Source organism: Balaenoptera borealis (genome assembly GCF_965194805.1).
Source record: "Balaenoptera borealis genome assembly, chromosome: 15".
NCBI lineage: Eukaryota > Metazoa > Chordata > Mammalia > Artiodactyla > Balaenopteridae > Balaenoptera > Balaenoptera borealis.
In genome coordinates this window covers 16539928-16566770 of record NC_138871.1, presented here as the reverse complement: position 1 = coordinate 16566770, position 26843 = coordinate 16539928, and positions in this window count along the sequence as shown.

Below are 26843 nucleotides of genomic sequence, written 5' to 3'. Positions count from 1 at the left end.
TGGTTCTCTGAAGGGTTCAAGAAAAGTTATTAGTTTTCCATTTCTTCTGTGTTTTTGTTGTTGTAAAGATGAGATTATCAACTTCTGAGCCCTTGTCAAAGCTAAAACCAGAGTCTACAAAAATGTCTGTGGTTGTTGTTGTTTGTCCCTCTATTAAAGTAACTAATATAGGTTGTTTCAAATATGCTCAAAAACTAACATAGGTAAATAAAAATTTTTTTTAAATGTGCATGCCTTTAATAATAAAAGTAAACCAAATGAATGATTTCTTCAAGAGGCTGTTTCTACATCAAAAACAAATATATAAGTGCCTGCATTAAAAAGACACAACACCCGGCCTTCAAATGGAATTCTGTCAGTTCTTTTTAATAGCAGATAAATGCCAACAATGGCAGGTTTTTATTTTGCAAACCAAATGGTTCTTTGGAAAATTACATTCAAATTATATAAATGATAGTTTCTGATAAAGAGCTCCTGATTGTTATTAGGATAGGGAATGAAATATAGAAAACTAAAGTTTTACAGTGTTTCCTGGTTTACTCTGTGTGGTGCCAAATCAATATAGAGAGTGACGTTTTACTTGCTTCTGCATCTGATTGGTCATAACAGTAAACCTGACTTAAAATACACAACTGTTTATATTTGCCTATAAAATGGCAAAACAAACACACTGTAACCAATGGAAATCTTAATTGTTAGACTTCAGGGATTTTATGTTGTTGATTAAAGAGCTTCTTAAATTGGTTGCACAAGAAAAATATCTACCGAAGAAAGGGACAACATATTTGAAGACCTGAATGTTAGAAACTATTCTGCTTATCAAGACAATCTGAATTGCTACATTATTGCTTTATCTCCAGTATTTTCTTGTCTTTATTTCCTTCTCAGTTACTCTTACGGTACACAGGAAAAGCTACTATATACCATACTTATTTTACACATGTACAATCTGCCCAATCATAGAATTTCAGTCCTGACTTAACTGTTTCCTGTCAATCACATATTCTCTCCTACTTATTCACAACCTTCCAGTTCAGCTCTCATTAGGTCTCAGCACAATTCCCTCTAAGCCAAACAAAATAGATGGTGACCACTGCAAAACATGATTAGATTTTTTTTTTTTTTTGCCCATGTTACTAAAGCCATGTCCCCTGTAAGCCCATCAAGCGTCTTGGAATTTCTATCACCAGTCTTTTTTAGATTAAGAAAAGTAGGCATTCCTTAAGTCTTTTTACAGTTTTCAAAATGCAAAGATATTATGGGCTAATGTGTGCATCTCTCAAGATCCACTATCTCCTTATCATAAAAGGGGGGTTAAATTTATTTTATTTTATTTTTGATTAATCTCTGAAAGCAAGCCCTTAGAAAAAGGAGGCAGGATCCATTCCTGCCAATAAGACAAGTGATACTAAATGTCTAGAACATAGTATGCTGTCACAAAGCCTTGACTGGGTGGTACCTAAAGTTCCTGGGAATGAAGCATAAATGTTGGGATTATGTGTGTCCTCACACTGTTTGAGTGTAAAAACTCTGCTTTGATTATCTTTATATTCTCAATGCTTGTCACAAAATAAGCATTCAATAAATGTTTCTAAGTTAACTATTTTATCTTTAGAAACTCAACTTTTTCATGTGTGAGCATACTCTGTTCTTATGGGCCAAATATTAATACTCTTCGTGTTATTGTTATAAGAGGGAATGGAAAAACCAATGGAGCAATAATGGAATAAATAGGTAATGCAATGAAATGAATCAACTCTAACTGGACAAAAAGCATTTGGAAAACGTATCTCCAAAGTTGTGTTAAATAGATGCACAGACTATATAATTAGAGGAATCTCAAAGTCTTGTTTTATAGTAGAAAAATATCAAATCAAAACAATATTCCAGACAAATGGTGAAGGCTTTGTATAAATATTTCTGTTTATGGAAATTTACAAGTGCATAAGACTAGTGAACTAAGTATGAGTTCATTGGAAACAAATGCCTTTTTCTCCAAATAATTCATACTTTTAAATGATCATTTTTCAAGTGTAAAAATAGAACACTCTTTATTTTAAAATGTAGATTTTATTTTTGCTTAGGCATGATGAGGTCAACAGATCAAGATAGGATTGCTAAAAAAAAAAGATAGCTTATTACTCACAGTTCCCAAGAAGAGAGGGATAGAGTTGGAAAGGCAGGGTCACGCAAGAGAACACTTTGACAGATAGAAAGCGCAAGGCAAAGGGAGCTGTAGGAACTTAGAGAGAGCCATTATTGTGGTGTTCATAGGCAGGCTAATCAGGTTTAGGGCTGGTTAGTTTGAACAATTTCAGTGACCTTCAAGGTATAGGGTGGGCCCTAGTTGTCTGATGTCTGGCCCAAGGTGGTTTGGGCATGGTAATACTGTTCTGGAATGGAAGAATCCAATAAAACAAGCAGGCAGGTGTGGGAAATGGGCTCTTGGATAGGTTAGCTTGCCTGTGAAAATCTCATTCTCATGATCCCTGGAGAGGCCGTCCCTCCCTGGTCAGCAGGACCCTGTATTTCAAAAAATCAGATACAGAAACTAGAAAATGTGGTTAATATACTTTTACAAACATGAATTGAACACATATCAAAAATTTTACTTAATGTAGTATTAAAAGAGGGAACCAGTAAGATGGTAAAGCTGATTCCAAGAACATTTATGTAACACTTCAAAGAAGGCACAAAAATAAGTATGAGAATGAAAGTGCTAAGTAAGATATAAAATTGGCCAATGTTCTAAAAGCAATAAAACAAAATTTTTAGGATTATTTATTCTAGAAGGATGAAATCTACAAGTTTTACACACACACATATGTAAATATAAAACTTTATATTGATATATCAAAGACTAATAGTAAAGCCAAACTTAGTTATTTTCTTTTAGATAATTAATATATTCTTGGATGATTCTTTAAAAAAAAAAACATCAAAGCTTGACTTTGGAAGGACACAAAATTTTTGCATTTTTCCAATTTTGAATAAATATTCTTAACACTCCATTTCTTTTATTAGCATGCTTAAGTAATTTTTAGTGTACAAGGATAGAAAGTTTAAAGTCTTTATTGATTCATTTGCTTTCCTTCAAGCTTTAAATCTACCACTAAATTCTCTTTCTCTTGTTCATTATTTTAAACATGGCTCTCGTCCTTTTTCTCTGCCATCAGTGCTGTTATTTCAGATCAGGCTGTTTCCATTTCAGGGTTTTATATTCAGTAGAAAGCTACTTTGCTTTTCTCTCATTTTTTCTCTCATTTCTAAGCTATCATGTGCATTATTTTCTCTCATTTCTAAGCTATCATGTGCATTATTTCCTCTCATTTCTAAGCTATCATGTGCATTATTTTCAAACCAAGCTTTTTCCTTGAGATGGAGCATTGATGGAGTATCATCTAGAAAAATAATAATTTAAGATAGCATTTTATTGTCGACCACTTCAAATTCCACATTTTCTCCTACATCTTTAAATTCCCTGTCACTTAACCATCCTTACTTAACACAACCATTTTTTTTTTCCTTATGATTCTCCTTTGTTTTTAATAATGGTGCTTCTTGGTAACTAGAAAGTTGTAATATGTGGAATAAAACAAAAGAAAGAAACAAAAATACAAAACCTTCCTTCTCAGTGTAACAATTTGCATAGTTAGAAGCATTTTTAGGGTCATGTTGAAACCGTGCAACTCAGATTGGGACTTGAACCCACAGTCTTTTAATTCAGATCCCACACCTGGTCTCAGGACTTAATGAAGTTCTGGTTCTTGATGTCTCATTACAGAAAGAGTGAGAGACAAAGTGATAGGTAAGAAGTGGATTTATTTAGAGAGAAACACACTCCACAGACAGAGTATGGGCCATCTCAGAAGGTGAGAGACCCTGAAATATGGGGTGGTTAGTTTTTATGGACTGGTTAATTTCATAGGCTAATGAGTAGGAGGATTATTCCAACTATTTTGGGGAAGAGGCAGGGATTTCCAGGAATTGGACCACCACCCACTTTTTGACCTTTTGTGGTTGATCTCAGAACTGTCATGGCACTAGTGGGTGTGTCATTTAGATGCTAGTATATTACAATGAGTGTATAATGAGGCTCAAGTTCAACTGGAAGTCGAATCTTCCACCATCTTGGACCTAGTTGGTTCTAACCAGCTTTTGTCATGTCCTATGACTATGTTATTCTTTTAAAGGTTGTAACCTGCCCCCTTTCCTCCTGTTTCAATGTGATGTAGATTTACTACACTTTTTGACATTCCTTCCATTGAGAGTTGGAGTTTAGGTCCCTTCCTCCTTGAGACAGGGAGTTTGTAACTGCCTCAGCAAATAGAATGTGTCAGAGGAGAGACTATACAACTTCTGAGACTGAATCAGAAGTCTTTTCTGCTTTATCTTCTCTGGAATGCTCACTTCCTGGATGGTCTGTCTTGAGACATTCTCTCTTGAAACTCAGCCTCATGCTGATAAGCACAAGCTATGTAGAGAATCCATGTGCATTTGCTCAAACGGAGAACGTCATGAGCCCAAACTATGTGTCATCCTAACTCAGGTACCAGGCATAATGAGTGGAGAAGCCTCTAACTGATTCAAACCATTAGCCATTTTAGTGACATTTTAGCCAGCTGAGGCCTCAAAAATTGCGGTGCCTAGTCCTTTCTGAAATGCATGAATATAAAAAATGGTATTGTTTTTCACCACAAATTTTGGGGTCATTTGTTTTGTCACAATAGATCAATAGAGGTAGGTCATACTTATTGTGTGGCTGAGTCAGAACTACATACTCTCAAAAAAAAAGAGAAAAAGAAAAATTGGGATTTTGAAGGCACTAGAAAACTAGAAAGAATAAAGAGCCAATGATACAGGTTAATGAAGAAAAAAAGAGCAAAGTAAATGGATCCTCCACTGGTGAAGGGCCCAGCTAGAGAATTTTGGAAGAGAAGACATATTGAGGATGGTTTATGTAGCTTTGTGCTTTAGATCAAACAATGTAAAACCAACTTTTAGATTCCTTGCAAAATATCCCGATACTTTTTCATTATTATTTTGGCAGAATGGGTTTTGTGAGTAGGAGAGTGTTGTCTGATATAAGATAAATAGTTTTAAAAGTTGACCTGGAATACTGGTATTTCCTACTTCCTATAAAGAGTTAAGTCTCTTAAGTAACCTTTACATAACAAAAGAGTTGCAATCTTTGTTAGTGTCTGATAAACTTGTGATAGAACTGAAATATTAAGCCATCTTTTTCTGAGAACTGGGAACCACTAACTCATCTTTGACTTGTCTTGCACTTCCTATTTCTGTTTTTCTTCCTCTGTCTCATGGACACCTTAAGTACCTGTAACATATAAAGCCTCTGCTAACTACCAAAAAGCAGGGTCAGTCTCATTTTCAGACTGCACTTTCTGCCAGCAGTAAATAAAGTTGTTTTTCCTCCCCTCAGGATTCTCTTGAGGTCCTACTCTAGATTTCTGTCAATCATGATACCCATATCTTTCAAATGCTACAAAATTCTAAATTCCCTGAAAGTCATTTAGTTAATATGAAAAATATGGGAATACTTTTGCCTGAATTTGTTACCTACCATCACAGTGGATAGAGCAATAATATAATTCATGTTATCAAGGTACCTAACTGGCCAGAAGTTGATTATCATGTTGATCACAAATAAAACCCTCAGAAATCTATGAAAGAAGTGGTACATCAGTCTTGGTGTTTGTTATCTCTTGTTCTTATGGATGTTACATCCTCTGTCTCTTATTCCCACTTTAGTCTACTTTTGTGGGCTTTGTTATTTTAAGAAAACAGATTCCCCTTCCTATGACTTGCTGAATTGCATTTGTTCACAGTCATCTCATGTTCATTTGCCACTCTGGCAACTGCCTGCATGAAAAATACTTTAAATTTAGATGGGGAGGGGTGGATTTGGTAATTGTTATATCTTTCATTAAAGTCTTAGGAATTCCCGTTGGATAACTTTATCAAGGAAATAAATAGAGAAAAAACAAAAGGCAAAATAGATACTTAACAAGCCCATTTGAGCTTTATTTCCCAAGTAATGATATTGTTGCTAAAAACAGACAAGAAACCCTGTAAAGAAGTTTAGTAAATACATGTGAGAAAACTTCTATTTCCTTATAAGGAAATGAGACATTTTGCTGTAAAATCAAAATTATAATACTTTGTAATGAACTATTCCAGGTGTAATTCCTCATGACAACAAAATTATAATTATAGACAAACAGCTGCGTGCATTCTGACTTGGTTAATTGTTTTCATTTAAGAAAAGTTTTAAGGAATAAAAGGGAAAACAACACTGATTTATTTTTCCTTTAGCATCTTGCTGTGGCTTTTTTTTTTTTTTTTATGTAACTCTTTGGTAGTATTTTATTTGTTTTCATGATCTACTTCTACCTATATTCTTTCAATTCTAAAATACTCAAAATATATATTCCAAAGAATATTTTTGCTAAAAAAATTAACTGAGCTAGAAAAATTAATTGAGCTAGAAAAATTAATTGAGCTACAAGCTGGACTATATCAATTAGTAAGGGAAAAAAACCACGACTCATCCATCACCTTGTTTAAAGCCCAAATTGTTATACTTGTCAAATTCAGGAGGAAATAGGAGGTTTTATTATGTCAAATTATTTTTGAGGCAAAATAAACGATTTAATTTGATTCTCCAACATGGTTTTATGATTAAATGAAAATTCTGGTTTTTACAAATGACTTTGTTGGTGTTATTGATGGAATTTTGCCCCCCTCTCCACCTAAAAAATAAATTCCCAAGTGAATTTGAGGCCCTTATCCTCTATGTGACTATATTCAAGATAGAAACTTTTAGGAAGTAATTACGGTTAAATGAGGTCATTTAGACTGGGGTCCTGATGCTAGAGGATTGGCAGCCTTATAAGAAAAGGAAAAGAAAGAGATCTCTTTTTTTCTCCCCCATGTGCATGCGACTAGGGAAAGACCATATGAGGATGCAGGGAGAAGGCAGCTGTCTGCAAGCCAGGAAACAAGCTCTCACCGGAACCCAATCATGCTGGCACCCTGATTGTGGACTTCTAGCCTCTAGGACTGTTAGAAAATTAATTTACATTTTTTAAACCATCCAGTCTCTGGTATTTTGGTATGGCACCTCGAGCTGACTAATACAGTCAGATTAATCAAAGTTTATGGGATTGTTGGAATACTTGACTTATTTAAATTTCCTGTATAGTTTGATGGATGGACGGATACTGCCTCATTTCTTACCATCTCGGGTAAGAGTATGTCTCAGGACATACTCTTTTTCCAAAACAAAGCTGCATAAAAAATTTTTTTCACAATAGCCCTTTCCCTGCATTACAAAAAGATGTCAGACCATTCTTCCCTGAAAAATTTCACCATGGTGCTTTGCCCCAGGATATAAAAACACACAGGACTACCAAAAAAAGGGGAGCCTTTTAACATTTAATAAGTTTACGACAATCGGGAATTATATCCTGGGTTTCCCTACCTTATACATACTCTGTTGGGGGTAAAGAAATTTGTGGATTTTTCAATCTAATCAATTGTAGAATGGGGCGTCCAGCTAAGGATGCCCTTCTCATAGGTAGGCTTCTTGATTTAGAGCATTTTCTCAAATTTGAATGTGAATACAAACCACCTAGGGATCTTGTTAAAATTGAAATTCTGATTTATTAGATCTCACCTGAAATTCCATATTTTTTATCAAGCTCCCAGAGGCAGCATATATAGCTAGTCTATGGAGCACACTTGAACAGAAAGGAACTAGGGTGATTTGTTTATCACAAGTAGCTAAACAAAGGGCATATTCCCCACTGGGAAACCAGAGAAAGAGCTGTTTTTGTTAAAAGTTATGTGCTCCAAATCACCCAAAGTGGAGGTGTAGACCAACCAGCTTCTTCAGATAATTGTACACTTTTGTTCTGTGATTTGAGTAATATAGATTTGTGAAGTGCTTAAAACTGCTTAGAAATCCTGAGTCATAAAGGTAAAACCTGGAGAAGGGAGCTGGTTTCTCTGGATCCCTGCATAGCTAGATAGATTAATCCCCATCCTTGGTTTAGAAAGTCATGGAAACAAGCCCAGTTTCAACCCTCCCCTAGAAGGTCTCTGCTACCATCCAGGTAGACTGGCTGTCTGCTATTCTAAGGGAGAGTCAGAATGTTTAAGGCTCTAGGTCAGGTCAGCAATCCCAGGGAGCAGCTTGGGCAATGTTCCATGGAAAAGTGGGTGGGCAATGAATGTGACTCCTTTTATAACATTTAACTTTTGGGACAAATGATATATGAGCCACCATTTGAATTTTGTTCTAGCCTGCTCAGATTTTAGCAACAGGCTTGTTGAGAGTTTTCAGCTACATACTTCCTAAAAATACCAGAAAATCAAATCTAAGTTTATTTGACTTACAGTAGTATGTGAGAGCAAAATTCAGGAGAGGACGTTTATAGGAAATTAGGAGGTGGTTGCGATGATTTTAAGGTAGATCCTGAGAGCTAGGAAACTGGTTGGATTTGGTAGAGTTTATGATAGTATAATAATAGCTTTGGATGGATAGGCATAGCACGGTGAGGGTTTAAGAAAAGTCTTGAAAAGAAAGCTGTTTTAAAAAGTATGTTAGGTGGCCTATATGAGTGGTTCTCAACCAGGGAGTATTTGGTCATTTGGTCATTGGCACCAACTTCAGAAAGCCCACTGACTTCCCTGGCTATAAGGCCCCCAAGGCACCTCTGCTTAGGGGCTTCTTTCGGCTACGTGCACACCCAGAAAGCCTGGCAAATGACTTTGACTCTGAGTTCCAAAGGAGAAGTGATGGGGTCATGACAGGGTACAGCCATGGGATGCAATTACCAAATGATTTCAGCAATAAGGATGTAGGTTTGGGAAGGGTTTCTAAGCAACCTAGCTGAGGGCACAGTGGCTCTCTGTCTGATGGTGGTTACTATGGACATCTAGCCTGTATCTTGCTAGAGTCATGACAAGGTCCTGCAACTTGAGGCTGCAGATGGTGGGGATACTCAGAAAACAAAAGCAACCTGTCTTCTTAGAAGAGTGGCCACATACACTGATCAACTACTGTGTAGGAAGCTATAGTTTACTAAGTCCCCACATTTACATTATCTAATTCAATCTTATTAACTAACATTGTCACACTTTTGTTTTACCATATGAGCAAAAACTGAGGCCTTGGGGGCAGTGGGGGTAAAGTTGTCCCAGGTTGCACAGAGAGAGAGAGAGAGAAGAGAAAGGCCTGTGCTAATATAGAGCTAATTTACATTTCCACCAACAGTGCACCAGTGTTCCGCTTGCTCTTCTTGCCAGCATTTGTCTTGTCTTTTCGTTGCCATCACAGTCTTGTGTTTTGGATAATAGCAGTTCTAACAGGTGTGAGATTATATTGTGGTTTGATTTGTATTTCCCTGATTAGTTATGTTGAGCATCTTTGCATGTACTTGTTGGTCATTTGTATGTCTTCTTTAGAAAAATATCTATTCAAACCCTTTCCTCATTTTCAAATCAGATTCTTTGCTTGTTTTTCTGCTGTTGAGTTGTTTGAATTCCTTATGCATTTTTGATATTAGCTAAATATATTCAGAGTAGATATCAATTATCATATATATGGTTTGCAAATATTTTCTCCTGTTCCATAGGTTGCATTTTCATTTTGTTGATGGTTTCCTTTGCTGGTAGAATCCACCAGTGAAGCCATCATGTCCAGGGTTTTTCTTTGTTGGGAGGGTTTTCATTACTGATTTAATCTTACTTGTTATTTGTCTGCTCAGATTTTCTATTTCTTTATGACTCAGACTTGCCAGGTTGTATGTTTCTAAGAATTTATCCATTTCTTCTAGGTTGTACAATTTTTTCTGTATAATTATTTACAGCAGTGTGTTATGATCCTTTGTATTTCTGTGGTATCAGTTCTAATGTTTCCTACTTCATTTGTAATTTTATTTATTCAAATCATTTATCTTTTTTTTCTTGGTAATTCTAGCTAAAGGTTTGTCAATTTTGTTTCTTCTACCATTATACATTTATATGTATTCTTGACATAATTTCACAGGTATCTGAGCCTCTGTTCATTTTTCTTCCTTTTTTTTTCTCTCAATTCTTTCAATTAATTAATTTCTATTGATCTCTCTTGAGTCATTGATTCTTCTTCAGGTATGCTATGTAACCCACTTAGTGAATATTAGATTCAGTTATAGTATCTGCTAACTCAAAAATCTCCATTTCTATAGTTTCTATTTATCTAACAGAGTCCCTTATCTGTTAAGTCATTGTTATTATATATTTGGCACATCAAACTCGTGAAGCTTCTACCCTGTGTTAAAAGATCTGTGTGTTTGGTCTTGGGAGCACTTTAAAATCTTAGTCAGTCTCCAAGTCTTCCTTGGATTTCATTTCCTATGGGAATGCCTTGTCTCCCCACTTGGCTAAGCATACATTTCTCTTTTTTTTGTCCCCACAGACTTTCCTCTTCACAGTATTGATGGTATCTTTATCAAGAGATTCTTTCTCTGGTCTTTTAATGAATTGAAGTATCTAATTGTTTTATATTACTGTAAATTCACTAGTTTGGAAGATCTTATTCTGATTTGTTCTAAGTCTCATTTAAAATGCTCAGCAAGGAGTTGAGTGTCTGTTGCAATGGACTGAATTGTGCTCTGATTCAATATCCAAAAAGATATATTCAATTCCTAAATTTATGTACCTGTGAGTGTAGTTGCATTTGGAAATAGCATCTTTACAGACATAATTAAGTTAAGATGAAGTCATACTGTATAAAGATAAGAAAAAGAAAGAACATAGAAAGCCATGCACTCCAAGGGAAGAAGAACACTTAAAGTTGGGGAAGATATTGGAGTGAAGCATCTATAAGCTAAGGAATGCCAAGGATTGATGGGAGCCACCAAAATCTAGGAAGAAGCAAAAAACAATCCTCCCCCAGAACCTTCAGAGAGAACACAGCTGTGCCAACACCTTGATTTAGGACTTCTTGATTCCAGAACTGTGAGAGAATAAATTTCCATTTTAAGTCAACCAGTTTGTTGTACTTTATTTTGACAGTCATAGGAAACTAATGCCATCTGTCAAGCAGTTTATTTTCCATTCCAATTTTTGTTTGTGCATTAAGCCAAGCTTTTGGTTCAAGACTAACCACCCCCCACCAAAAAAGAAGAAAGAAAAAAAAGGTGAGAACTATGATCAGATCAGATTTGCAATCTCCTTTAGAATATTGTCTAAAGGTTTTAACTGGACTATCTCTTAAGTTTCAAATGGACTTAGATTTTATTTGATGTAAAACTGAATTAAAATGTTCACCATTTTCACCGAAAGCACTTTGAAAATAGCAAGTCTTCAAAATATCTTGTGCAATATTTAGAGTGTTGCTAGTCTCTAAACATGATTTTTTAGGGACCAACTTAGGGTCTCTTAGGGTGTCTTCAGATTCTTGATATGATGTCAAAAAAAAGCATATGAGTTAGACCATAGTGATAACAGGTAAGAAGCTACAGTCTAGCTTGAAAGGTCATGGACATACACTGAGAAGAAAACATGAATATCTAGCAGTAGTCAGTCACATGTGACCCTGAGCACCTCATGTTTCAGATCAATAACCTAATAATTAGCCATCTCCTATTAAAATCCAACAAATTGAAATTCACAGAGACAGAAGATTTGAGAAGATCTCTCCCTGGATTACATTCTCATGGACAAAATGAAGATTACCTATGAAAATTATCTTAATGTTTTAATAAGTGACCCTAATAAAAATATGTTGTTCTGAGGAGACCTTTGAACTCATCAGCCCACAAAGCCATCTTGAGAGCTGGACATTCTGAAGCTATTACAGCCCTTTTCCCTAAGATTTTCTTCATTTGAAATTTCAACAAACAATGAGGAGAATAGATGTAGAAAGATGAATAGAGCTGTTGTTAGTAACAGGCAGGTTTCTATTTAATCAGATAATCAGAAATGATCCACAAAGCAGTCCTTATCCTTAAAAACCAAACCAATTGCAACACTTAGAGATCAATGAGAAGTATTTGGAGCACAGAGGCGACACAAACCAAGAGAGAGCTCCAAAGGCCTCAAGGAGCACACAATTGCAATTTGGGAATCTCTAGCTATGGCAAAGAGGGATCTTGACAGAATCTTAAGATTACCAGTCACCTTCTAGTCAAAAAGTCAACCAAAAAATCTGTTAATCTAACAAAGTAAGTTTATTGGATTTAATGCAGTTTGAGAGAATACCATTTTTGCAGATAATTAATAGTGTGTTAAAAAGAGAAAATACATTGAAGATATTTATAGGATTTTAGGGTCTGGGTAGGAATTTTAAAACATGCTATACCTGTTGGACATTTGTATGTCTTTTTTGCAAAAATATTTATTCTAGTCCTCTGACCAATTTTTAATAAAATTATCTTTTTCTTAGCTATTGATATGTATGAGTTTCTTATATATTTTGGATATTAATTCCTTATCGGACATATGGTTTGCAAATATTTTCTCCCAATCCATAGGTTAGCTTTTCATTGTATTGATTGTTTCTTTTTCTGTGCAGATGCTTGTTCATTTGATGTGGTCCCACTTGTTTGTTTTTGCTTTTGTTGATTGTGCTTTTGATGTCAAAGGAAAGAAAAAAAATTGTCAATGTGTGATCTCAATGTACAATCTAAAAAAGGTGACTATATAGAAGCAGAGAGTAGAACAGTGGTTACCAGAAGTGGGGACATGGGGGAAATAGAGAGTTGTTGGTCAAAGGGTACAAAGTTGCAGTTATGTAGGCTGAATAAGTTTAGAGGTCTAATGTACACCATGGTAGCTATAGTTAATAATGTAGTATTGAATAATGGAGATTTTCTAAGAGAGTGGCTTTCACAAGGCTTTATCATAAGAAATGTAACTCTTGAGGAGATGATGTATTAATTAGTTTGACAGTAATTAGTTCACTATGTATATATATATCAAGTCATCATGGTGCACCTTAAATGTATACACATTTTATTTATAAAAATAAAATAAAATAAAACATATTCTAGCTAGGTAGAGAACTGACTGCGAATAGGCAGAATTTATGAAATGATAGCTTGGGATAGATGGGCACAACAAGGTGAGGGTATTGAAGCAGTGATCTAAGACCAGAGTCTCAATCTTGATATGTAAGGCATTTTAGTTGGTCCATGGTCTTATATTCCAAGAGCAAATATTCTTGCACAAATTAGCTAATTCATTTTCACCTGGTTATAATACTGTTTAGCATCGAAACAGAAAAGCATGTCTGACTCAGAATGATTTAGTAAAGGGTCAGAGAGGTGTGCCTGTTTCAGTTCTCAGAATAAAAAAAAAAATTGCATTTAATGATTTCTCATCTTTCCAGAAATACATCACTGTTGAAGGACAGCTCCATGAATATAAACAACAGTAATAAAATGCTGAATTCTAAAACTCAGCTTTCCCCCCCATTTATTAAGATGTATGAATGTCTTTTCAGCTATTCTCAACAGAACATGACATTAGCTACAAATAAAAGGGTCTTTGAAAATCGCTGCTTATATCAATCTGGCTACCTATTTGTCTATCTATCTACTACCTTTAAGAATGAAGTGATGCTGAGCTCTTTAAAACTATAAATATATTCTAAGACGACTACATTTTTTCAAATACATTCTACAGACAAAAACCTTATGTGATTCTCTTGGGAATTCCCTGGTGGTCCAGTGGTTAGGACTTGGTGCTCTCACTGCTGGAGCCCCATGGAATGGCCAAAAAAAAAAAAAAGCCTTTATGTGATTTTCTTATATTCAATTTGCATATTCAAAAGGATATTCAATAAGCTATTTTAACAAGTTAAATTATAAAATATTTTAAATTATAATCTCATTTTCTTATTAAATTATAATCTCATTTCCCTATTAAATTATAATTTCATTTCCCTATTAAGTGTTTAATAGTTGCTAGCTTATTTTTATGTAGACATAGCTATACATTAACTGCAGATCAGTTATTTAATAGCGTTATATAACTTTCAATTTAGTAAATCCATAGGAAAACATTGAACATAATGTATAAAGAAATTGATGAAGTTATATCTGATTTATAGTGGATTCATAATTATTTTTCACCAAATTCAAATGACAGAGTTCTCTACTTTCTCAAACACATATTTACCAAAGGAATGCCACAATATTTATCCTATCCTTAGCTTTATAAATAACATATGCCAGTAGCCAGAACTTATTTAAAATTATTCAAGATAAATAATAAGAAACATTTTGAATATAATTACTTTAAATGTAAGTGGATTAAACTCTCCAACCAAAAGGTAGAGATTGGCAGAATCAATAAAGAAACATGGTCCTCTCTTTAGAAACAAAGAAAAAAATAGATTGAAAGCAAAAATGGAAAAAGACGCTCCAAGCAGATAGTTACCAAAAGATAGCAGGAGTAGCTAAGGTAATATCAGATGAAATAGACTTTAAATAAAAAAAAATTACCAGAGACAAAAAGGACATTATATATTAATAAAAGTTTCAATATCACAAGATGATATAAAAATTATAAACATTTACACATCTAATAACAGAAAATCAAAATTGAAAAATTGAAGGAAGAAATAATACTACAATAATAGTCAGAGACCTAAATATTTCACCCTTAATAATGGATGGGACAAACAAACAGAGGTAAATAAGACAATAGAGGACTTAAGTGACACAATAAACCAAATAAATCTAACAGACTTATGCAGAACACTGTACCCAACAACAGCACCATACACATTTTTCTCAAGTGCACATGGGGCATTTCCCAGGACATATCATGTTAGGCCACAAATTAAAAATCTTAGAAGAAAATACAGGCAAAAATTTTCACAACATCTAATTTGATAATGATATTTTTGCCCATCTGTTTTCCTGTTCAAACTGAGATACGATCCTGACCAACTGCTCAGAACTCATCTCCCCTCGGTTCACAGATGCCACTGGCAGAGCATTAAAAAAACAAAAAAACAAAAAAAAAGCAATCAATGGAGTAAAAAGACAACCCATATTGTGGAAGAAAAATACTTGTAAATCATATATCTGATGAGAGATTAACACTGAGAATATAGGAAGTTCCTAAAACTCAACAACAAGCATCAAACAACTTGAATCCAAATAGGCAAATGGTTTGAAGGGACATTTCTCCAAAAAAGATATACAGTAAGCAATAAGCACACAAAAAGATGCTCAACATCACTAATCAATAAGGAAATTCAAATCAAAACTACAATGAGGGGCTTCCCTGGTGGCGCAGTGGTTGAGAATCTGCCTGCTAATGCAGGGGACACGGGTTCGAGCCCTGGTCTGGGAAGATCCCACATGCCACGGAGCGGCTGGGCCCATGAGCCACAACTACTGAGCCTGCGCGTCTGGAGCCTGTGCCGCTCAATGGGAGGGGCCGCGATAGTGAAAGGCCCGCGCACCGCGATGAAGAGCGGTCCCCGCACCGCGATGAAGAGTGGCCCCCACTTGCCGTAACTAGAGAAAGCCCTCGCACGAACCGAAGACCCAACACAGCCAAAAATAAATAAATAAATAAATAAAGTAGCTATAAAAAAAACATTAAAAAAAAAAAAAAAAAACTACAATGAGGTACCATCTCATACCCATTAGCATGGCTACTATCAAAAAAAGAATAAAGAAAATAACAAGTGTTGGACAGGATGTATAGAAATTGGAACTCTTGTGTACTACTGGGAATGTAAAATGGTACAGCTGCTATGGAAAACAGTATGATTGTTCCTCAAAAAATTAAAAAGTAGTTACCATATGATCCAGCAATTTTACTTCTTGCTATATAACCCCCCAAAATGAAAGCTGGGTCTTGAAGAAATATTTGTACAACCATGTTCTTAGCAGCATTATTGCCAACAGCCTCTTCTTCTAGACGAAGCTCCAACAGTATCAGTGAGAACACAAAGGATCACCACACAATCTAAGGAAAGTTGGAGTGTGTGTAAAATAAATAAAATCAATTGGGTTATTGCCTCTTTAATCGGTACTTGGTAACTGCCTTGAAAACTTTTGATTTGAAGGTAAGTATAAATTGTTTTTAGATAACAGCTCTTTATGTATTTATTAAAAGTGCTACAGTGAGAAAGAGATTTTCCAAAAGGAAAAGTAGGAAGTTCAGAGGTTGGCAAACTGGTTTAGGAAGAGAAATCCCTCCAATGTCTGAGTTTCCGTCCATGTTTTTCAAGCCAACCACCACCACCCCCATAACACATTCTGCTATTCTAGCCCAGGAATTTCTAGCTCACTGATTTCAAAGATATTTACCTAATTCAAACATTTACTCTTTATCATTAAAAACACAATACACATGTTTCAAAGCCAAGAAAAGTATCAGCTTGTGATATTCAACAAAATGGTATTTTGCCTAAATTTTAACAGGTTACAAATTGACAGTGAAATAGGAAGAAAAAAAAAAAAAAATAGGGAAGGAATTCCAGTCTCCAGAAGGCAACATTTCATGTAAAAGTTCTTTCTGTTGCCCTGTCCTTAGAGAGTCATTCTCTCCTTGGCTTAATGACCAGGATCAGATGACCTGCAGGATCAATGTGTCAGCGGCAGTGCCATGCTCAAAGTAGGAATTCAATAAAAATTATTTGTTAAATCAAACTTTTCAGCTTCATTTATACCATAGACTGTTTTGTTAGAAGGATACTCTGCAATCATCCACTTTGACCAACTATCCCTTCTTTCATCAAGAAGTTTACAAATAAAGAAACTAAGATTCATAGAAATGAATGATTATTTCAAACTTAGTTATCCTCTATGTCCATTGCTCTTTTTCTTTACAACCCAAATATATTATCTAGATTAACAAGTAGAATTTATGGTAGTCTTCTGCATGACTAGCACTCTGTGAGGCTTTGTGTGCAGAAGACACTCCCCCCAAAAAAAGCCATGTTATGTTCTCTCACATAATTTTAAACAAAATAAAGGAGAACAACCATTATTAGAATGTCACTGAAATTTATTGTCCATGATGATAGACTTTAAGAATGAGAATGTGCACTATTAATTACTTAAAGGGAGATAGATAGTCAAAAACAGGACAGTGAGTAAGTCAGCAGATATGTTCGTGTAGAGTAAAGGGTCATGCATGGCAGCCTTGTAAACCTGCATGCCTTCAAGTAAGCCATTAAGCAAGGCTCAACCACAGTCTGAAATATTGGTGAACCACTCTGTAAACCTCCATAGAATATGGCAAGATAAGCAATTTTGTGAGGAGGTGTCTCAAGGACTTTTTTCATTTGCCTCCATATCTAATGGGAGGCTGACATGAAGAAGTTTCTCATCCATCTCCCAGGATCTGTTAAGGCATGCGTTTGTCCATCTCTCCCCATACAGGTACAGCTGTAGACTGTCAAACCGTTTGTCCATAGTTTAGAGTTGGCTCCTCCATGACAGAGCAATTCTGCCTCCACCCCCCACCATATAGCTTGTAGTCTGCCATCTGGTCTTCTTGGTTCAGTGTCATCCTGTAAGACTAGCGGAACAAAGTGGTAACACCACACTGAGTTTTTCGTGTCTCTGTGTGTGTAAGTAATAAACTATCTGCATCCATTTGGGGTTGTTCTCTCCTTACTGCTTGAATCTACGGGAGTGTGGCAAGCCAAATTAAGAGCTGCCAGCAGTCTTCTGCTTAGGAATTGTTTGACCACTTGACAGTGTGTATACCCTAACCATTAACCACTTGGAAAAAAAATGAAAGAAGAGTACAAGAAAATGACAAACCAGATACAAACTAAATGACAAAACTATGGATACTCTTTTGAGCTAGAAGAACAAAACAAAAGAAAAAAAGACTTACCCAGAAACAAACAAACAAACAAAAGAAGTGGCTAGCGAAAGCTGAAAATTGAACAGGAGTGGGAACAGAAAGGGTTTTAATACTGTATAGATTTTGGAGGGTAGAGATTCTCTGGTATTATCTAGATTACATACATAAAAAGCATGTCTTTCATTGGAGGGAATGAACAATGAACGGGAGCGTGGGAAGTACAGGGAGGGTGGTTGAAGAGTCAGGCTTGGATTGAATGTAAGGAGAGCTGACAAACATATTGTGGAAAATATGTCAGGGCCAGAGTGTCAACACAAGAAGTTTAGGTAAACTGACTAATCTTCAAATACAAATAAAGCTCCTATTGGTATACATCTCCCTGGAGTTCTGTTCAAATATATTGGGAAAGAAGTATTGAAGAAATTGATATTGCCACAAATAATACAAGTATCAAGGCAGGAAATAAACCTGTCATTCTTTCCCCTGATTGGTGTATGCATTTTTTTTTCTGATTCCAGTTTAAAAGTGTTTAATATGAATATTTGTATGCAAGTTTTTTATTGTTTTACATTGAATTACATTGAAATATTTTACTAAAATCACTTTATGTTAAATTAAATATAGTCATTATATGTGTCAATTAATGTAATTGTATAGATCTCTTGGGTAAAAAATTTGATTTTGATAAGAGCAGATTGTTAATTAAAAATTTATAAAGTTTATTTCTCTTAATGTTGGTGACAATTTTCTTTGATTTTTCATAATTTCACAGACAAAACAAAATTGACTTCATCACCTTCAGGCTGCTTTATTTTAGTGCTGGAAATACAGGAAGGAAAAATTTGTGACAAAAGGCACAATGTATGTAGCCTCATGACAGGAGCAAATAGAGATTGCAAGTAATTAGGAAAATCTGAAAACAACATACAAATATAAAGGATCATTTTATAGGAATCTTTTTTGTTTTTATTTAATTAAAGTTATTTAAACCAGTAATATATAATCACTGTAAGAGAAAAAACACAGTAATAGCAAATTTAAAAAATTAAACCATCCCAAATCACAATGGTAAGTTTATATAGAGGTCAATATTCATGTAACTCTAACATCATTCCTTGATTGTTTATTAGTTTAAATTATATGAAACTACCATATTTTATTAAGACACATTTCTAGTTTTGGCTATTTAAATAATGTCAAAATTACTATTATAAATTGTTGCATAAATAAAGTTACACCTACCCAAATTTTACATAATTTCAAATTCTTCAAACATTTGCTCCCTCTATTTGGCAAACTTGTTCCTTGACTAAGCGCCCACCTGTATTAGTCAGAGTTCTCCAGAGAAACAGAACTAATAGGAGGTATAAGTGTTAGTGTGTGTGTGTGTGTATACATTCATAGACTCATGTGATTACAGAAATTGGCAAATCCAAAATCTACAGGGTGGTCAGCAGTCTGGAAACCAAGGAAGAGACAGTGATCCAGCACAAGTCCAAGCGATGTCTGCTGGTAGAATGCCCTCTTGCTTCGGGGAGATCAGTCTTTTGTTTTATTCAGAACTTCATTTGATTGGATGAAGCTCTCTCACATTATGGAGGGCAATCTACTTAAAGTCTTCCAATTCAAAAGTCAATCTCATCCAAAAACACTCACAGAGAAACATTCAGAATGTTCGACCACGTATCTGGGCAGTGTGGCCCAGCCAAGCCAACACATAAAATTAATCTTGACAAGTCCATCCCTTGTCAACTCGGCACCCATACATATCTCTTAAACCATACAAGGCAAAATCACATAATTTGCACCCATTACTACCAAAGAAATTATAATCGTTGGGTAGCAATTTAATTAAAAATACCACTTTAAATCTAGATATTCTGCCCACATGGATTCAACACCTTTGTGCTTCTTGTGCTTCTTGTATTTAAGCCCACATTTTCTAAAATCACTTTACTGATGACACTGGTTCCTTTCAGAAAGTCTGCCTCTGTGTCTTTTGAAAATTGATTATGCTTACAGCTAAGGTAAGCATAATCTCTATCTTATAATCAATCTCAAAGAGAAAAAATGTGAAATCAAACTTCAGGGTATGATATGCTTTTCATAAGTTAAGATTGGGACATGTAATATTGCCAGTGCCAACCCAGATGTCCTGTAGGGTATAAGCTACTTAAGCTCTTTGAAGGATGTCGGCTTTGGTTGTCTTTATTGTCAATAATAGTACATTTGCAGGAAGTCACTGAAGAACTTGTCAATTTTATTGACAGGGCCAACTCCATCCATTAAAGAGTTACAAACATTTTAATCACACCATAGAAACCTGCAACTGATCTACCCAGCTTGTTAAAAATTAATTTTAGTCTTGCTAAACTGTTAAAGATGCATGTAAAACATAACTCTTATTTTCTTTAGATTGATTAAAAGCAAATGTAACATCCACTAGTAATTCTCTTTTAAACTTTGTAATTTAATTATGGTTTAGATCGAGTATATTGTTCTCATTTCTTCCATCCTTAGGAGTCACCACATGTTTCATAGTCTGGATAACATACTACATGATGATGCTTAAGACATAACATCACAAAGGTCAGATCTGCTGATGGAGTACCAACTAGTTTTGTTTTAAGACTCCTAGGGGCTTCCCTGGTGGCGCAGTGGTTGGGAGCCTGCGTGCCAATGCAGGGGACACGGGTTCGAGACCTGGTCCGGGAAGATCCCACATGTTGCGGAGCAACTAAGCCCGTGCGCCGCAGCTGCTGAGCCTGCGCTCTGGAGCCTGTGAGCCACAACTACTGAGCCCGCATGCCGCAACTACTGAAGCCTGCATGCCTAGACCCCATGCTCTGCAACAGGAAAGGCCACCGCAATGGGAGGCCCGTGCACCACAACGAAGAGTAGCTCCCGCTCGCGGCAACTAGAGAGAGCCCGTGCGCAGCAAGGAAGACCAAACACAGCCAATAAATAAATGAATAAATTAAAAAAAAAAAAAAAAAGAAAGACTCCTAGACGAGAGTTGGTCCTAAGATTACATGTAAATTCTTCACCTGAATGCAGAATATCTGGAATCTTTCTAACCAGTTCAGTCTCTAGTTTGTCAGTCAAGGATAAGTAATACTTTGGTGTGACATATGAAGACAGAATGGCCATCAAAATTTAATCTTTATGTTGTCTGTCCTTTTCACTGAATGTCTGAAATATTTTATAATCTAAATGTAATCAATATTTTGGTAATGGATGACATCACACTTCACTTTTTATAAGCCTTCACTTGTCATTCAAGAAGATCCTATAATGTGGATAGATGCCTTGCCCAACCCACAGGCATTCTTAGAAATGGCTAGAGATAGAAAAGTTTAAAGGCAGATAAAATTTGACAAATCTTATTCATACAGATAGTTAAGTAAATTTCTTAAAATCTGTAAAATGTCAATATTTCCTATCTACCCCAATCTCATGATGTCCATCCTCTTCTGAACATCCTGATTTGTTCCACTGGATTACTGTAGCAGTAGACAAATTTTATGTTCATGACCCATCTCTAAGAGTGCTCCAATGCATTATGTATTCTGCATATTAGACATCAGCATTCTTGACTTGCACAGTCTGCCAAACATCCAAACCTCTCTTATGGTTCATAATGAAGGTTTTCATAATTAATCTCCAAGGATTTCAGCAAATCAACCTCACAACTCCTTGGATAGTTGTCATCTAAAGGCCTCTTAGTTTCTTCCCAATGCCAATTAAGTTTTATTCTCTTGTCTCATACCATTCAATTGCAAAATTGAGCTAGTTACAACTCTGGCTCTTGATCCTGCTTTGCAACCTAGACTCAGGCACATGGAGATAATAAGTACTCCAAATTTATTATGAGTTATCCAAATTGTCAATTTCACTGCCCTCTAATGCAGATCCTGCCTATCTTTCCTAACCTGGTAATTGAGGGACTCTCTGCTCTAGTTTCAGTCCTGTCTCTTCCCCTCAGTTACCTCCCTTTCTTTAACTACATTTTGGCACTAATTACTAATGTAGTGTGACTGAGCTATTGTAGATCCACTCGTTGGTTTCCCGTCTCTGTTTTATAAGAATTCCTGAACCTCTAACATGGCTAAAATCTTTTGTTAATGTTCTTCACATGTCCTCTTGTCTTATAAACTGACTGAAAGTTAATTTCACACTCACGTTCCCATGCCTGGGCTAGAGTTTTCAACTCCTAATATAGATTCTATGTCCTAATTTGCAAACTTAACTTGAAACTTTACAACACCTAGATTTTTAGTCCTGCCATCTTTGGACTGATCCAACCCTCATTGTTTGCCCAAACCCGCTTCACATAAATGCATGTTTTTTATACAGTCTTAATAAATCTCTCTAAGTTGTTTTCAAGGAACTCAGTCAGTATATTTAGAACAATTAGCAAAGTTGCAATCATAAAAGTAATCTCAGTGTCCCACTATTAGAAAATTGTGAGAGTGCAACTTCATTAAATCAGAAAACTCCAGATGTATTATAAATTCAAATCACTGGATTTAATGTCTTTAATTACTCACATCTTTTTCAAACCTCTTTGAATTCTCATATCACTTAATAATTCTACCGCTCTTTTGTAAGTAGTATATACAATTTTGTACGGTTACTCAATGTTATATATGTCATATTAGAAGTTGCCAACTAGTTTCATACTTATGACTCCCATAACTTATTTATGACCCCATGCATATTGTTAGATTCATAGAATGTATTCAGTAGATATGTATTTAATGCACATCTGTTCTTTTACCTACCAAATAGTGTAAATAAACTGTAAGTAATCAGATAGCTTCTTATTTATATCAGATTGAGTTTCAAGAGGTATTTTAAATTATGAAAAATGGCCTTAAAATATTTAAATTATTTCAGTCTATGAGGAAAGCAATTCAAACATTAAGGCTAATCCTCCAAACGAACTCAATCACTAACAATAACTCTATAACTTCATAAAGGTTTTAAATAACAATATGCAGAGCATATGATATTTAATTATGGTCCAAACTTTACCCAAATGGTAACACTTAAGGTCTAGTATTTGCTATGTAAGTTCCTCTCTTGGGTTTCTGTATAATCATTTCACACTTTGGGGGACTATGCATGTTATTAAAATATTAAAGAGATAAAATCATTCTTTTGAAATACGGTATATTTGTTTATTGAGGCTACAAATATGTTTTTACAGTCATTTATATAATGTCATTCCAAGAAAAGTCAAAATAAAACATTTTAATTTTTAGTGAAATTTCTGTTCATCTTTATAGTGTGCAATGTCAGATTTAAATGCAAATATAAGAGCATTTAATTCACATGAGAATTCACCAAAATGATACAATTTCTATTTCATAGCTTACACTTGCATATGGATTTCATTCTTTCTGGAACACTGAAAACTCTGAACAAAACGACCTCAGTTGTTTTTATTCAACAACTGATGCACACACTTTCTACCAACTCTCTGAAACTTTCAGCTTGTTAATAAGTAAGGAGGAACTGAATGGAAAAGGAAATATGGGTTGCCCTAATTTTCCGTTTTCTTTTGTCATCATTTCCTCTGTAAATGTTTGGCTAATACAGGAAAGTAACACAAATTCAAGAGAATATATGATAGATTTCTTGATAATTTATGTATCTTAGAATGTCTTCTTTTCGTGTTAGAATACAGTTTAGATTTGAATGGAAAGCATGGACCTTTGGGGCTGTCAGCACCCCTGGTTACTAAGTGGTAGACGTAACATGTTTATCTTGTGCTTGCTCTGAGTCTCACTGATATTCCATGCGCCCTGGGTTCAACAGAATTCTGTGTTCATGGAGCATCACAAATGCCCTTGTACCTTGCTTTTTTTCCTCAAAATTTTGCTTTTGAGATTTATGCTTGTAGATATGTATGAGATTAGATTATTAATTTTGAGCGCTATAATTATGAAATTCTATTATATTCACATACTACATATACATTATTATATTGATATTAAATTGGTTCCATTTCTTTACTTTGCTACTACTATTAGTGCTTCAATAAATGGCTTTGAGCATGTTTCCCTTTAGACCTTTGTCATAGTTTTTCTAGGTTAAGTACCTCTAGAAATGGAATTGCAGGATCAGAGTGCAAATATTCATTCAATCGAACGTACATTGATAAATTGCTCTTCAAATTTTAGCACTTTATACTTGTGTTAGTAGGGCATGAGAGTTTCCTTTTCCACATTCTTACTAGAATGTCTATTTATCAAATTTTTAATTTTTTGGCCAGTCTAATGGTGATCAATAGTAACAGAGTTTAATATTCACTTCTCTACTTATTAGCGAGGATGGACATTTCTTCATATATTTATTGGCCATCTATTTCTTTGAAAGCCCTTCATGTCAGTTATCCAGTGTCTTTTTCAGTTCTTTGCTTTTTATTGATGACATAGAAACTCTATGTATGTTCTGGCTACTAATCCTTTGTCAGTTATGTGTATTGCACATATCTCATTTAAGCATTTGACTTATCTTTTATCTTTGTTTACACCATTGTCCTACAAAGATTTTGACTGTTGTTAATGTAGTCACATTTTCACTCTTTTAAAAAATGTTTTATAAAATTGAGGCTTTTAAGATAAATCCATCTCTACTCTGATATCATCGTGATATTCTTCTAGATTTTCTCCTAAAGATCAAAACTCAGGATAGCTAAACTTTCTATAAAGGGCCAGAGAGTTAATATTTTTAGCATTGTGTATTGTTTTAGATATATCTATTAATAGTTGTTATATTTAATGTGTTTTAGTTATGCATATTACATAGTTGCATTTATTTTTCTTATCCAATGTAAAAAGCATTAGCTTTTATCAGGTAAATATAGTCAACTTATTTTTGATTCCTGATAAATTTGAACATATTTCTACAGTTTTTGTGTGCTCTATTTAAAACACTGTTATTTGTGTCTTTATTTCACCTTTCCTGACTTTTCCTACTTTTATCTAAATTTGTTAATTCATTTTTCTATTCTTCTTCCTTCCTCATTTATATTTGTACAGCGATCCCTCATATTTTAACAGGTGTATCTTACTAAAGATCTGAATCTATCAGGAACTTTATCCTGCTAAGGAAGAATACATGGGACTTAGAATTTGATTTAACATCAACTCCATTAATATCTTCCACATTGCTGTTCTCTAGTTATTTTATTTTATGATATTTGTATCATCCCCCAGTTAGTCATTAACTTTTTTACAGTTAAGCCATTCTGAGATTTACTGAAATGTTAACTAACTTCTTATTTCAGAATTGCTTCCTAGATCACAATTTTTATATTCAATAAACTCCCTGCTGAGTTCCAGACACTAATAATTTTTTTTTTCAACTTGAAACTCGATACTAGAATTCTTAATATTTATTTCTAACTAAAATTTCTCTAATTAATTCTCAAGTTGAAGATATTCTTTATTGGCATCTATTTTGTTGATAATACAACCTGTCATCCACGTAATTTTAAGCATATCTAGGTAATCTTCTTTCTCTTTCTTGATAATTAGATTTCCCTTTGTCTCTGATGCAACATCATTTTTCTATGATCTCCCTGAATATGTATTTTTTTATCTTGCAGTGGAATCTTGTGGTTCTCCAACACAAAGACACATTTTCTTTTACTATTTCTGGTAATAGCAATTTAACCTTTGAACGTTAACTCTTTCTCCTTCTCCCTTGTATTTATTTTCTTCTTTTCTAGAACTCCAATTATATATGTTATATGTCTACTCGATCTAAACTCCATGTATTTTAACTTCTCTTTCACATTTTATGTATTTATACAAGTCTGAGTAGAATTCTGTATAATTGCTTAAAATCCATAATCTCTCTTCAGCTATATTTATTCTACTCTTCCCTCTTATGCTCAACTATTAAGGTTAATGACTGTTTTCTTCATCATACAAATTCAATTTAGTTCTTTGGGTAATCTGCTAGTTATTTTTTTTGCATGATAATTTATAGTTAAAGTCTTGCCGGGGGCGGGGGGTGGGAACCCTACAATAGTGACAAGTTTGAAGTCAATTAAATGTATTTGATGTCCCTGCCCTACCCTAAATGCAACACTTCAAATAACTCTCCTTAAGCTCTGTGATCTCTTTTCACTTGTGGAGCTACCATGGACAATGATACGGGACTCCACCCAGACCCATCCTTTATGAGAAGTACCCCAGGATTCTGAGAGAGGTGAAGAGAGATGCGGAGCTGGTGATTCATAAGAATCACTGTAGTAATAAGGATCTCTGGAATTTAGTACTGTTTTGCTACTATGTTGATACCTACTTTGGATTTGGTGATTTGGTAGACCTCTTCTATCTTCATAAATCTGTTACTGAAAAGTATTATTCAATAGCTCCAGTTCTGTCAAAATTTACCTTTCCCATGCTCTCATTCTTTCAAGGTGATTAGCTGGTCCAGCTTCATGGGTGTGCACAAATACAGTTGCACAAAGCCCTCTGATCAGAAGAGCCCCACACTTGGTTTAATGTTATGCTGTCACTGTCTCGAAATTGTCAATAATCTTATTCTAGAACTTGTGTTTTCTGAGTAAAGTCCAATGGCACAATGAAGCACATGCATAAAGCAAAGACATGTGCAAGTTACATGCCTATCATTTTTTGTCATGCGATCACATTGAAGGACAGTTTTATTTGTTTAAAATACATTTTTAAAGATGGCTGAACAAAATAGTTTTAAAATTATAGTAATTAAATTAATTAGTATACAAAACAATAATTAAACTAATTCAAACATTAACTGGCAAGAGAGAACCTGGAAATGGGAGAGGTCTTATGCCCTTTGAAAAGTGATAGCCAAAGAAAGAAAAAGATTCCGATGTGGTAAAGGATTGTCTGCTCATAGAGAACAAACGTGTAGATATCAAGGGGAAAAAGGGCGGGTGGGATGAATTGGGAGATTGGGATTGACATATATACACTACTATGTATAAAATA